Here is a 12,830-nt window from a genome sequence, read left to right as displayed (position 1 = left end):
GTGGGGGCGATGCGTGGGCTCCTGCAGACCGAGAAGGGTCTGGCCAGACAGGGCAAGGGGTGAGGGCAGCTCTGCACAGGTGTGGAGTATAAGGTTGAGGCTGGATTCACTCGGCCTGACCTTTAAGCTGTGTGACCTCAGGCAAGCAACTTAACATTTCTGTGCCTCAGCTCCTCATCTATAAATAAGGATGGAAAATGTACCTACCTCCCAGGGTCGTCCTGAGGATTACATGTGTTGATGTATTTAAAGACCTTAGATGCGTGTCCAGCACAAAGAAAGTGCTCATTAAACAGGAGCGGCTGTCTTTTGTCATGTGCTGGGAGAACTTGGGGAAATTCAGTGTGATTGGACGGGACAGGGAGACACAAGCTCGAGGGCTGGAAGGGGGCAGACAAGGAGAGCGACGCCCAAGAAGTCGCCTCGGGCAGGCACAGGCCTTGGGTCTTTTGGAGACTGAGATGCGAAATAGCTTTCTACCTCTCATGTTACAGATTTCTAAGTATATTACTTTTTTCATTATATTTAAAATCATTTTCCAATTCCATGACCTACAAACCTAAAATTAAAACACGCTGCTGTTTTTATATTGCGTCATTCAAGAGCTGTACACAGCTATGCTTAAACATGTGTTTACTTGCAGACAAAAGAACAAACAAAAATGAATGTCAGAGTTTATTATTTGGCTCAAAAAAAATGCATCATGCTGGGACAGCTGAAGGAGAAAAAATGAGTTCTACAAAATTAGGTGACCCCAGATGGTAAGATAAGTAATCAAAGCAAAAATCGTTGGCATTTTAGTGCTTATGAAATCCTTCACCTAAATGCAGCGCTCAAAGGTCCTGCTGCCCTTTCGGGCTCTTGGCCTGGGAGGTGCTGGGCAGAGGTGCTCAGGGCCCAGGAGAGGACCTGGGGTCAGAAAAACCCGGGGAGAAACCTCAATAAATCTCTTAGGTAATGAAAAAGACACGATTTTAAAATTAATTTATAATGCATTCACCTCTGCTTCTTAAAAATATTATATATACAGACCTTCCCCCAAAGCTACATTTCTCCAGGTGAGAGATGGAATGTCGAACTACTCTGCGCTCCAGGCTTCTGTAGGGGGCTCGGCCCCCCTCCTCCCAGCTCCTGAACCAAAGAGCAGGAAAGAAGGAGGGGCCGGGTCTCAGTGCGGCCACAGGTTGGAGGACCTGGGCAGTTGCTGTTCGCCCTCACCTTCTCCTGTGCAACGCCCTGCCTCAGGCACGGACCTGGGTGGGCCTCGCCGCCTCTCTCTCTTCTGGGCTCTCAAACACACATGAGCCCTCATAACCTTTGTCCTCCAGTGAGTTAGCCCTAGCCCTCACCCTAACCCTAACCCTAACCCTAACCCTAACCCTAACCCTAACCCTAACCCTAACCCTAACCCTACACCTAGCCCTAACCCTATACCTAACCCTAAGCCTAGCCCTACACCTAGTCCTAACCCTAGCCCGAACCCTAGCCCTAGCCCTAGCCCTAGCCCTACACCTGGCCTAGCGCTAACCCTAACCATAACCCTAGCCCTACACCTAGCCCTAGCTCTAAACCTAGCTATAACCCTAGCCCTAACCCTAGCCTTAGACCTAACCCTAACCCTAGCCCTACACCTAGGCCTAACCCTAACCCGAACCCTAGCCCTAGCCCTACACCTGGCCCTAGTGCTAACCCTAACCATAACCCTAGCCCTACACCTAGCCCTAGCTCTAAACCTAGCTATAACCCTAACCCTAACCCTAGCCTTAGACCTAAACCTAAACCTAACCGTAGCCCACACCTAGGCCTAGCCCTACCCCTAGCCCTAGCCCTAGCCCTAGCCCTAGCCCTAGGCCTAGCCCTAGCCCTAGCCCTAGGCCTAGCTCTAGCCCCAGCCCCAGCCCCAGCCCCAGCCCCAGCCTCAGCCTCAGCCTCAGCCTCATCAGGCCTCAGGCCCCAGCCACACACCTGGTTTCCAGAGGGCTTCGCAGCCCAAAACGCAGTAATGTGCTACTTTGGTTACTTGGCCATTGTATTTGGGCAGAGGCCTCCTTCCCAGCATTCCTGCCCAGAGACTGCTGGGACGAAGCCAGCTGCAGTGTGCCTGTGGCCGTGGCCATAATGGCCTCTAATACCAGCAGTACCACCCAAACTGAAGCACCTGGGTCCCCGATCACCGCTGGCCCCTCCTCCATCACTTAAGTGCTAATGATGGGCAGGCGAGAGGGACACGGGGGGTCTGGAAAACTGGACTCTTCTGCCCCACGTTGTCACCGGCGTCGGCCTCAGCTAGCCGGCAGCAGCCCGAAGACCCTGCCGTGCTCTGACGACGCCCACCCGCCAGGCCCTCACACCTCGGAGCCAAACCCAGAGCCCAGCGGGAGCAGCGGCTGTGACCGAGCTGGACGAGCATTTGGAACACAGTGGGCGCCACCAGGGCCTGGGCGGGGATGGAGGGTGAAGGGCACAGGCCAGGACGGCCACGTCTCCCGGCGGTTAACAAACAAGAAGCGGGACCGGCTCCACGGATGCCCACAGGGCCTGACCTCCCTCCGGCCTCTTGTGGGCCACTTTCCACGCAGCCTTCGTAAAAACGGCGAGCTCCTTTATCAGGGGTGCTTGGAAATTCTCGAGGCCTCTTGAAGCGCTGAGGTTTGGAGCAGGGACTCCAGAAGCCAGGAGGGGTCTGAGTGACTTCACCGGGTCGCTGATTTCCAGGCGAAATCCTGGGTGTCCTGACACCTTCAAGGTGGGGTGACCGCTGAGAAGGATCCCTCCTTTGATGGCAGTGGCCGAAACGTAAAGAGTTAAAAAGATGCTCCGAGGTCAGGAAATTCTACCCTGGATTTCGACAGCCCCTCCCCCGCCCACGCTTTCCCACTAACCGTCTGAGGGCGGCCAGAAGGTCCTGCCAGAGGCCACTTGAAAGAGAGTGGTTTGCTCTGCGCTCCTAGAACTGCAAGTCTGCACGTCCAGAGTCTTTGATAAACATTTGGCTACAGACTCCTGCTCAGCAGTCCCTGCTCCCGGCCCAGATGGAGCGCAGGGCCCCGCTCTCCTGGGAGGAAGGAGCCTGTCGCTTCCCCCCCCCAGCCTCGGTGTGGGCCAGCGGCGCGCGTGGCCAGAGCCCTGGCCGGGAGACCCGGGGAACTGAAGGCTCCTCTCAGCACACACGTCCAGCAGGTCCTGGCCGGCCGGGAACTGGCCACTGGTCGCCCGCTCTTTCTGGAGGCCTGTCATGCCAGGCGCTGCTCTCCGTGCTGGGGACACACACAGGTGAAAACACTGCTTTGCCACCAAGGGGCTTAGTGGAAAGTGAAGGGCTGTTATCAAGGTAGATGATGTTTGGTGCTGAGGGGGAGACGCGGGACAGGACATGGGCCAGAGGAGAGGGTGTGCAGCGGCCGCAGGGATGCTGGGCCTCCGGATGGGAGGAAGCAGTCAGCGGGGACCCGTGGGCAGAAGGGAAGCCAGTGTGGGTCCCAAGACAGGATATGGTTGAAGCCCCGGGAACCGGGCTGAGACGCTGAGAGGAAGGGCTCCTGGGGGTGTGTGGAGGGTGGGACCTGCAGAGGCGGGGTCACGGGCTCGGACCTGACTCTCCCCTGGCTTCGGGGACCCACAGAGGGCTCCCAGTGGACGTGAATTAGGGGTGAAGGAGGCTCACGGACAGAGAGGACGTGATTCAGGAGGGGCTGCCCGTCCCCCGAGCCGAGCTGGAGCCCACACCCAGGCCTCCGTGACACTGACACCCACGGGAGCCACTCGAACACCGGACACGACCCTGACTCACGCGGACCCCTCTGTGACGTAACCCGCCGGGGCGTGGCTGGACCTGCAGTGAGCGGCGTCGGGTGGAAGCAAGTCGGGAAGCGAGGAGGACGGAAGCCCGTCGTGCAGGGCGAAGGGTGAGAGGCTGCAGTCGTGGGCCGGTGGTTGCCTGGCAACCAGGATGCAGCCGTGCTCTGTAGCCGACTCCCCCGCTGTCAACACTCCCATCGGGCCGGTTTCTAGTTACCCAGGGGAAGCCACCGAACAAGGAGTTGGGAAGAGATGTGTACAACTGGCTCTTTGGAGCTGTTCCCACCGACGCCAGCTCGCCGCTGGCGGGGACCAGGGCCTGGAGAGTGCAGAGGTGAAGGGCATGGGCTCTAAAGCCAGGCAGACTGGGTTCAAATCACAGCTCCGGTGTTGCTAAGCTGTGTGATGTTAGACAAGTAACCTAGCCTCTTTGTGCTTCAGCTTATCGCCTTGTAAAATGGGGAGAGCAGCAGCAGCTACCTGAGGACTGTTACAAGGGTTGAGTGAGCTTCTGTTTATGAGCACCTAGCATGTAGTAAATGTTTAAATATTTTCCAAATAAAGTATGGAAGAAAGAGGTCTGAGTTCCTGTTGTGAATGTTTCTACATCCAAGGACCAGTTCACAAACAGATGTTCACATACCTGCAAAGAATGTTAGACAATAGTTAAGTGTGGAAGGAAATAGTTTATTGCTTTTTAAAATATACTGTTAGTAGTTAACAGAGTTTAGTGCCTTAATATAGACCTCTACAGCCTTCAAAGAGTCAGGCTCATCTCCACCACAGGGCCTTTGCATGTACTGTTCCCTTGGCTCTTCCCCCAGACACCCCACAGCTCTTTCACTGTCCTGTTTTGTTTTTTTTTTTCCTCTCTCTTTTTTTTCCTCTCTCTTTTCACTGTCCTGTTTTAAGTCACTTTCCCAGTGAGGCTGCCTCTGACCGCCCAATTTTCCATTGCATCCCTCCCCCAGATTCCATATTCCCTTCCCTACTTTCCCATAGATGTTGTTACCTTTTAACCTCCTACTTATTTTATTTTCCATCATTCCCTGCTAGGATGTAAGAGTTTTCACTGTTTTGTTCAACACTGTATTCCTAGTGCCTAAAAAGTACCAAATACACAGCAGGTCCTTAGTAAGTATTTGTGAAATGAAGAGAGGAATACGTATGTCTCTTTGGGCTCAGCTAAATTCTCAGACTGATTAACTTCATAATAATCGTGCTAAATTGCACTAAAGCTTCAGCTGTGAAGTTTAGTAAGTCTGGGTTTTAACTCAGATATCAAGGTGGTTTGATAAGATTCATCAGTAAGATTGTTACCGTATGATGTGCCCTTTGCTTCAACTCACATAACCCTCCACCTGTGTTTAGTTACTTCTTTGAACGTTTATCTTACGGACTTTTCTTCATGCTTATCCCCGCAACTGGAACTAGACACGAATGACTTTGTACCAGTGTTTCAGACACTGAGGAAGCAGATTTTTCTCTGACCCATCAAGGTAGTTTCAAAACCCTAGTTTTCCAGACAAGGAGCCTGACTCTGTCCAAGGGGGCACAGCTAGGAAATGGCTGGTTCAGGAATTTGTCCAGATCCACCCAGCTCTGAACGTGTTTTGCTGCTCTGTCACGTTACCTCCAAGTGCGAGTTCTAGCTTACTCTGGTTTGCTTCTTGGTTTTTACTTTCTTTTCTTCCACAATAAAGTTAAGTTGATAGTGTCAAAACCCAATGTGGTTTTCCTCCCAGAAGTATGTTTAGGTATCCACCTAAGTAAGTTAATTAGATAAATGTCACATTCCTCTTTTCTCCCATTACTCACAGGTCTCAAGGTCTTTTGGTCCTAGTGTTTTGTAACTTATCTATTTCTCTTGATAATTAGTTTACCTCTATCATTGTAAGTGTAAGTGTGTGCAAGGCGTACCTAGCAGGCAGGTGTACCTAGCAACAGCCAGGTTCTCACAGCCTTTCATCTACAGGTGAAGGAAACTGTCCCTCACATTCATTCATTCATTCGTTCGGTCATTCAATCCTTTGTTAATTTGTTCATTCATTCACTTATTCGTTCGTTTGTTCCTTCATTCTACAAAGTTCTACTGAATGCCAGCTGTGTGCCAGACATTGTGTTAACTATGAAGGTTACAAAGACATGATCCTTAGCCTCAGAAGCGTTCTACACAGTAGATGGATGTGTAAAGAATTTAATAGCATATCATAAAATTTCTACAGATTCTCCAAATCAGCAAATTAATAACAAGTGATAATTATTGTACGTGCCATTTAGGTAACAGAGCTTTTCTGCAGCAGAGTCTTCAGGAAATCAGGGCCCCTGCCTCTGGGGTACCAGGAAGGCTCACACACACACACACACACGCAAACCACACTCCACATACATATCTCTGCACACCACACACACACACACACACACACACACCTGAGCAGTAACAGAAATCAAGTCAGGATTCCTTTTAATCTATCAAGTGAGTGATGTGCATGGCTCCTTTCTGTATGTGCTCGCTTTCAGTTAACACATTCTTAAGACATTTACAGTGTCTATAAAGCACTCTGGTCTCACCATCAGATTTGGATGTAAACTCCCATGAAGTCCTTCAGTAACAACCGTGACTAATTCAGAATCATTTAAACTCATTCATGACTTCTGGGAAAGTCAGCTCACACTCTCTGTGGTGCATTTCAGATGCTTTTTCAAGATTTTCAGAACGTAACAATGGCCAGATTTTAAAACCAGGCCCTGACTGGGAAGTGTACCAGCTGCTTGAAATTTTAGAAACTCATCCTGAGGTCTTGTCCTGGGGCATCTGGGCACCATCGATGCCGTCAGCTAGAGACCCACGTCACCAGCTCGGTGCTGGGCAGGAGGCTCCTAACGGCCCAGGAGGTCCAGGAACCCCTGAAATATGGCAGCAGGTGGGGGGCTTGTCTTGCAAAGTCCAGGCAGGTACAGGCTGTGGGGCTAGGCTTCCTCTCGTCTTATTCCTTCTTCTCTCACCAGAACATCCAGGGGCCACTGTCACCGCCACCAGCTTGGCTGCAAAGGGCCCCGAACACTCTCTCCTGAGCTTTCATTGCGGAAGCCACCTCTCCTGTCCTTGAGGCGCCAACAGGGTTGCTGGGGTTTTTTCTTTGAAGCGTTCCCTAGAAACTACAGGATATTAGAAAGTGGTAATAACAGGGCTTAGCACAGGGCTGCAATGACGTTTCACAAAGATATGCTGGCCCGAAATTCATCTTACCGCATTCAGAGCTGGAAGAATCTTCCAACACGTTTTAGACATTTTCAAGTCTGATTTCCAGGTATGGAAATGCCATTGGTCCCCTGGGATTTTGCATGGCCCAGGGCACCACCCCACCTCCGACGTGGCCTCTGCTGTGTGAAACCCCCGTTTCCTGTGCAAGGAACTTGACTCCACCCAAGGGGCACAGCTAGCGAACGGCTGGTCCAGGGATTTGCCCACAGATCTATCCAATTCCGAGCCTGTTTTGTCCCTCTTACCACTGTTGCCTCCAAGTACAAGCTCTAGCTTACCTTAGTTCGCTTCTTGGTTTCACTTTTTCTTCCACAATAAAGTGGAAGAATAAATGTGTCTCTGTTGGGCTCTGTGACCTGCCCTCCCCCTCAGCCAGTCCTCTCCAGTCTGACGGGCGCACCCAACACCCAGTGAAGCTGGTTGTCAGGCCAGTTCGGCCCCTCAGCGGTAGCTCGTGTTCGGTCTGCAGGTGGCATAAGTCTCAGACCTTCCGCCTCATCTGACGCCTTCAGCTTCCGGAAGCCGACGCGGTCTTTCCCACCTAAAGCAAATCTCCAGTCCTCCGGTTGGTCCCTTGGTGGCGGCTAAGTTACGACATCCTCTGCGACTCTCACATCGCCCGCGGGGGAGAGAAGGCACCTGCCTTGTTCTGAGCTTTCGGCAAAGGACCTCGTCCTCCAGCTCTGCCCGCCGGCTCCTCTCCCCACCCCCCAGCCCCGTTCTTTTTGTGCCGCGGGTCCCTTTGGGAATTCGAAGCTGCTGTCATCTCAGGCAAATGCACGTGCACACAACGTGCCGCGTACGCATGTAAGGGCTCCACGGACCCTATGAGGCCCAGCCACAGTTAACCTGCATCACATGTCTGCAAACTGGTGAGGTTGTAGGTGAGACACAAAGAAATCATTCCTTTGCTGAATCAGTCGCTTGTGAGTAACCACGAGGAGTCAGGTACTTTTCTAGATGCTGGGGATTCAACAGGGACCCGGACAGATGAGATCTCTGCATTAGACAGCTTTCATTTTAGAGGAGAGACGATAGGCAAGATGTCAAATAAATCACATGGTGATCTCAGCCCCTGATAAATGAACGTAAAGGTGTAACCGGTGGTGCCGGGAGATGTGTCACTGCTCCTACAGACGCAGGCGGGGAAGGGGCTCCCGGGCGACGGCATTTGAGCGGAGACCTCAAGGGTGCCTGGGCCGTCCAGGCCGAGGGAACAGCCAGCGCGGGCGGGACAGAAAGGGCCGCAGGGAGGCGGGAGTGCGGGCGGGAGGCGCGGCTCACTCCCGGCGTGCGGGACCCCTGGGGGAGGCCAGGCCCCGCTCCGCGCGCCCACGCGAGCAGGGAGGTGCCCCCGGGTCTTTGGCTCCGCCCCCTGGAGGCGGGGCAGCGTCTCGGCTCCCGCGTCCCCACGGCGTCGCCTGCCGGACCCTGTGGACGGTTGGTGCCGTCAGCGCCTGTTGGGAGAGGCCGGCCTGCGCTCCCGAGGCCCAAGCCCAGGCCTCGGCCGGGTCAGTGTCGGGGTCACGTCTGACCAGCCTGAGGTCGACTCGCACGAACGCCAGGCAGAGAGCGCCGTCCTCGGGGGGCCCCGAAGGTGCGCGGCTTAGTGCGTGATTCATTACAGGTGTGGGTTCAAGTGTTTTGAACATGTACTCGCGCCACGTGGGGAATTTTTTAACCCAAGTTTGTTCACTGTGTAAACGATGAAACGTGTAAGCAGGTAAACATCTGGTGCCGTTTGTGGCAGAGATTCCCCAGGGAGAGAGTGGTGGACCCGGGCCCGCGGCATTCATGACGGTCCTGCCTGTGGCCAGCCTCTCTCTCTGCGACACACACACACGGACGGAGAGTGCACTCCAACACACACCACACACACACACACACACACGGAGAGAGTACACTCCTCAACACACACACACACAGAGACACACACACCACACACACACAGAGATACACACCCCACACAGACACACACAGACACACACACACACACACCACACAGACACACACACACAGATACACACAGAGACACACACACGGACAGAGAGAGTGCACTCCAACACACACACACCACACACAGACACACACCACACAGAGACACACACCACACACACAGATACACACACACACAGACACACACACACACGGACAGAGTGCACTCCAACACACACACACACCCCCCACGCAGACATACACAGAGACACACACACACACCACACACACGGAGAGAGCACTCCTCAACACACACACACAGACACACCACACAGACACACACAGAGACACACACACACGGACGGACGGATGGACAGAGCGCGCTGCTCAGACAGCACCACATGGCGTCAAGCGCTCAGCGAGCCCCAGTCACGAGCCCCAGGCTGGTCACCTCCCGCTCTGCCCCCTCCACTCAGAGGCCAGCCCGCACCGGAGCTGCTCTGACTTCCATCCGCCTTTGGACTGTCCGCTCCTGGGCTTTAGAAGGGACCTCTGTCTGCCGGTTTCCCATCTGCTTTTCCTCGCTAACTTCCAGAAAGACAAAGGGGCCTATGACTCAGCCAGGCAGCTCCCAGAGCGAGGAGCGCCCAGAATAGTGACCCAGGCCGGGCCGGGGCCTGCCGCCTGCTGCCGGGGCCCGTGGGCTGCTGGCGGTGGAACCCGAGACCTCTTCTAAGGTGCCTGAAGACAAGGCGAGTCAGAGGTGGGGAACCAAAGACAAAGCGAGCGCAGAAAGGATGGTGGGCCCTTCCCTTGCCTGGAGAGGGGGGGAGGGGACGGCACAGCGAGGAGCTGACCCGACGAGACCCCACACAGCTGCGGGGCACACACTGAAGGGCCCTGAGAAAGCCCCCAGCGTGAGCGACACGGGGCACGGAGAGCCTGGCGATGGGCTGACGAACCAACCTCCAGGTGCTAGAAATCCTGGTGGCCCAGGAGGGTTGCTAGGTGGTGTTCTGGGCAGAAATCCCGAGAACGCCCAAACCACCCTATAAGTTACCACTCCTCCCTGCGTGGCCCCAGGGAGACAGAGATGCACAAACACAAAGATGCAGGGGAGAAGGGCAGCAGCTTTCAGATGTGTCTACCCCAACCTCGTCCCAGGGGCTCTAAGGTGATTCCACAGTGGTTACAATTTATTCACTGCCCACCACGGGCCAAGCAATGTCCACACGACTCTCATCCAAAAGGCAGGGGCTATTTAGTCCCATTTTATGATAAGGACGTTTAGGCCTACCTTGCCCCAGAACTACTAAGAAGTTGTATTTTCTAATGGAAGGCTCCCTTAGACTGCTCAAAATTGAAATAACACTGAGGTGCAGACATTTTGCCATCAAATTCACAAAGATCAACAAGAAAGGCCTGACCCAGGCTGGGTGCGTGTTAAGGAAACATGTTCTCACATATTGCTAGTGGCAACGTCCAGTAACACAAACCTTCTAGAGGGAAATGTGGCGTCGAAAGCTTTAAACATGCTAACATCATTTGGTCCAAGATTCCACTCCCAGGACTTTACCTTGAGGAAATTACCATAAACATGGATAAAGATTAATTACAAAGGTATTTAATGTCTGTTGTCTGGAAACAACCTAAACATACAACAGTAGAGGGCTGGTTCAATGAGTAATGGGACCTTCACGTTAGAGGGGATGCCTCCGTCCCAGCTGCTGGTTTTGTAGCCTTCTCCTCAATCCTGCTGGCTTCTCTCCCCACCCGCTCCTCTTACCCAGAGAGGGTTGGGAGTTGCAGCCATTGGTGAGTTACAGGCAGCAGGTGGGGGTGAGCAAAGGCCCTCTGCATGGGGAATTTGTCCCCTTTCTCCATCCCTCTGCACTTGGGCCGATGGGACGCCGGGGGCCTGGTGAGTTGTCTGCTCTGCGCTTTCCCTGCGGTGGGTTCTTGCAAGGTCTGAGCAGAGACTTGCTTCCCCTGGGCTCCTCCAGGCAATGACCAGCTGGCCCAGTTTGTTTCTGGTTCTGGGCTCTGCCTTCCATTTAGCCTTAATTATGAATAGGGTGATATTCTGGTTCTCCACCAGCTGTCTTACCTCTCGATTGATTTGGGTAGGGAAGATGGAGGCTACCCACTGGCTTCTTTCAAAGACGTCGCCATGAAAACTGGTCCTGAAAAATACTTATGATTAAAATGGTTGTATTTTTACAGCAAAAGGGTCAGCTACAAAACAACATGTAATAGCTGAGAAAAATGGGGAGATACCCATAGATTGTGGTTATTTTCTTATTCTACATTCTCTAAGTTTTTTAAAACGAGTCTTTAAAAATAAGAAAATCTGTATGTAACACCTTACTCCGCTTGAACAATCCGCTCTGAAGCCCTTGTCCGATCTTCCTGGCTCCCCGGCCGCAGCACGCCCTCCTCTGAGGCCCCGCACACCCGCACTTGGACTGGTTATTACGTCACTATGGAAGCGTTTATGCAGATACTTCTTTTCCGCTAGGTTGCAAGCTCCTTGGGGACAGGGACCTTATCTTTTCCATCTCTGTGACCACTGTAACCAGCAGGCATTGGCTTGTAATTGGTGCTCGCTCAGCTGACGTTTGTCCCAAGTATCTGAGCAGAAGGACAAGGTTCCCATACCTAAAGGGTGGCGACAGAGGAAATGGCGAGCAGGTGGCTCTTCTTCAGGACGGAAGAAAGGGAGGGGGGGCTGGAAGTAGCTCTAGGGAAGGCTGGCCTCTTTTGCAGACGGTAAAACCAGAAAGCCTGTCACCCACGCTGGGCAGTCTGGGCGTGCCTCTGCCTGAAGGCGTAGGGGGGGTGGCGGCCCGGTGAACACGGGAGTCCCTCCCCAGCTACGATTCCAAGGTGAGGCAAGGGAAACCTTTCCTGCTCATCTCACGGCGCAGCCCCACGCTTTGGCCGGTGTGTGCCGCCCCTTGCACACGGGTGTAATCAGCAACCTATGACCCCACCAGTCCCGGGCTCTAGGGGGCTAAGCGTCGTGGTCTCAGGGCTGAGAAGAGCAGCCGAAGCTGGACACTGTCCATCCCAGCAGAGCCTGGCTTCCCCTGTGCGGCACTTTGTATCACCTGGTCTGCCCCGCAAACCGCAAAGCCGCGGGGCCCCTCCACTAGCGCGGTGAGCACAGACCGCTTCCCGCCCAGCATCCAGTCGGCTAACATCACCCACTGCAACCTTTTCTCTCTGCGGGACCGCCCTGGTCTCACTCACCCCGCGTGTTTCGGATACGCAGCTGCTTCTGCCTTGCGGGGGTGGGGTGGGGTGGGGTGGGGGGAACAAGTGGCCCAGACCTCGCGAGAGCCTCACGCGGCCACCGGTGAGCTCGGCATCTCTCCGAGGCAGTGCTTGGCTGAGCGGCGAGCATGTGACCGGGGCTGGTCCAATTGAATCCACCCAGGCGTGGCTCGCGTGGTCCAGCTGGCGCGCATGCTCCCTCCTTCCGGCTGAACCTGGCTTGAGACCTGCGGCTGAGTCGGTGGTGTGGGGCCGCCCAGGAGCGAGGACGCAGGACGGAGACAGTTGTTTCGGAAAGAGTAGAATTTGGAGGTTGGTAATGACCTTTTATTGGCTTCTTTGATCTTGGGCAAATGTAAACTGTAAGCTTATCCTTGGTTAGTAGCGGTAATTATCGTGAAGTGCTGTGTGAGGATCAGATAGACCAGTGTGCATGTGTGAAAAGCCACTTTCATTTAAAATTAGCAGTGATTGTAACGTTGGGAGAAGGAAAACCTCGCGAGGAATTGAGCCCAGGAGGTCGTTTCTTTCCCCAGCCGCGCTAGGGCCTGATTCA

At 53.9% G+C, this 12,830-nt stretch overlaps 1 protein-coding gene and 1 long non-coding RNA gene across 8 annotated transcripts in view; one reads left to right on the top strand and one right to left on the bottom strand.

Annotated features, from left to right (window-relative positions):
• Window positions 1-12,830, top strand: part of TNFRSF19 (TNF receptor superfamily member 19) — a 158,443-nt gene that overhangs the window by 108,159 nt on the left and 37,454 nt on the right. The gene's annotated exons all lie outside the window — the stretch shown is intronic.
• On the bottom strand, window positions 10,598-12,248 carry LOC125961979 (uncharacterized). Of its 2 annotated transcripts, none has more exons than XR_007473218.1 (3): window positions 11,657-12,248; window positions 11,106-11,181; window positions 10,598-10,995 (listed from the first exon to the last, which is right to left on the bottom strand). It is a non-coding gene; the product is annotated as an uncharacterized LOC125961979 (long non-coding RNA). The 2 variants fall into 2 exon arrangements; XR_007473219.1 differs by lacking the exon at window positions 11,657-12,248 and adding an exon at window positions 11,276-11,534.

This window comes from Orcinus orca, chromosome 18 (genome assembly GCF_937001465.1).
Source record: "Orcinus orca chromosome 18, mOrcOrc1.1, whole genome shotgun sequence".
In the NCBI taxonomy this organism is placed as follows: domain Eukaryota; kingdom Metazoa; phylum Chordata; class Mammalia; order Artiodactyla; family Delphinidae; genus Orcinus; species Orcinus orca.
This window is presented reverse-complemented; position numbering and strand designations above follow the sequence as displayed.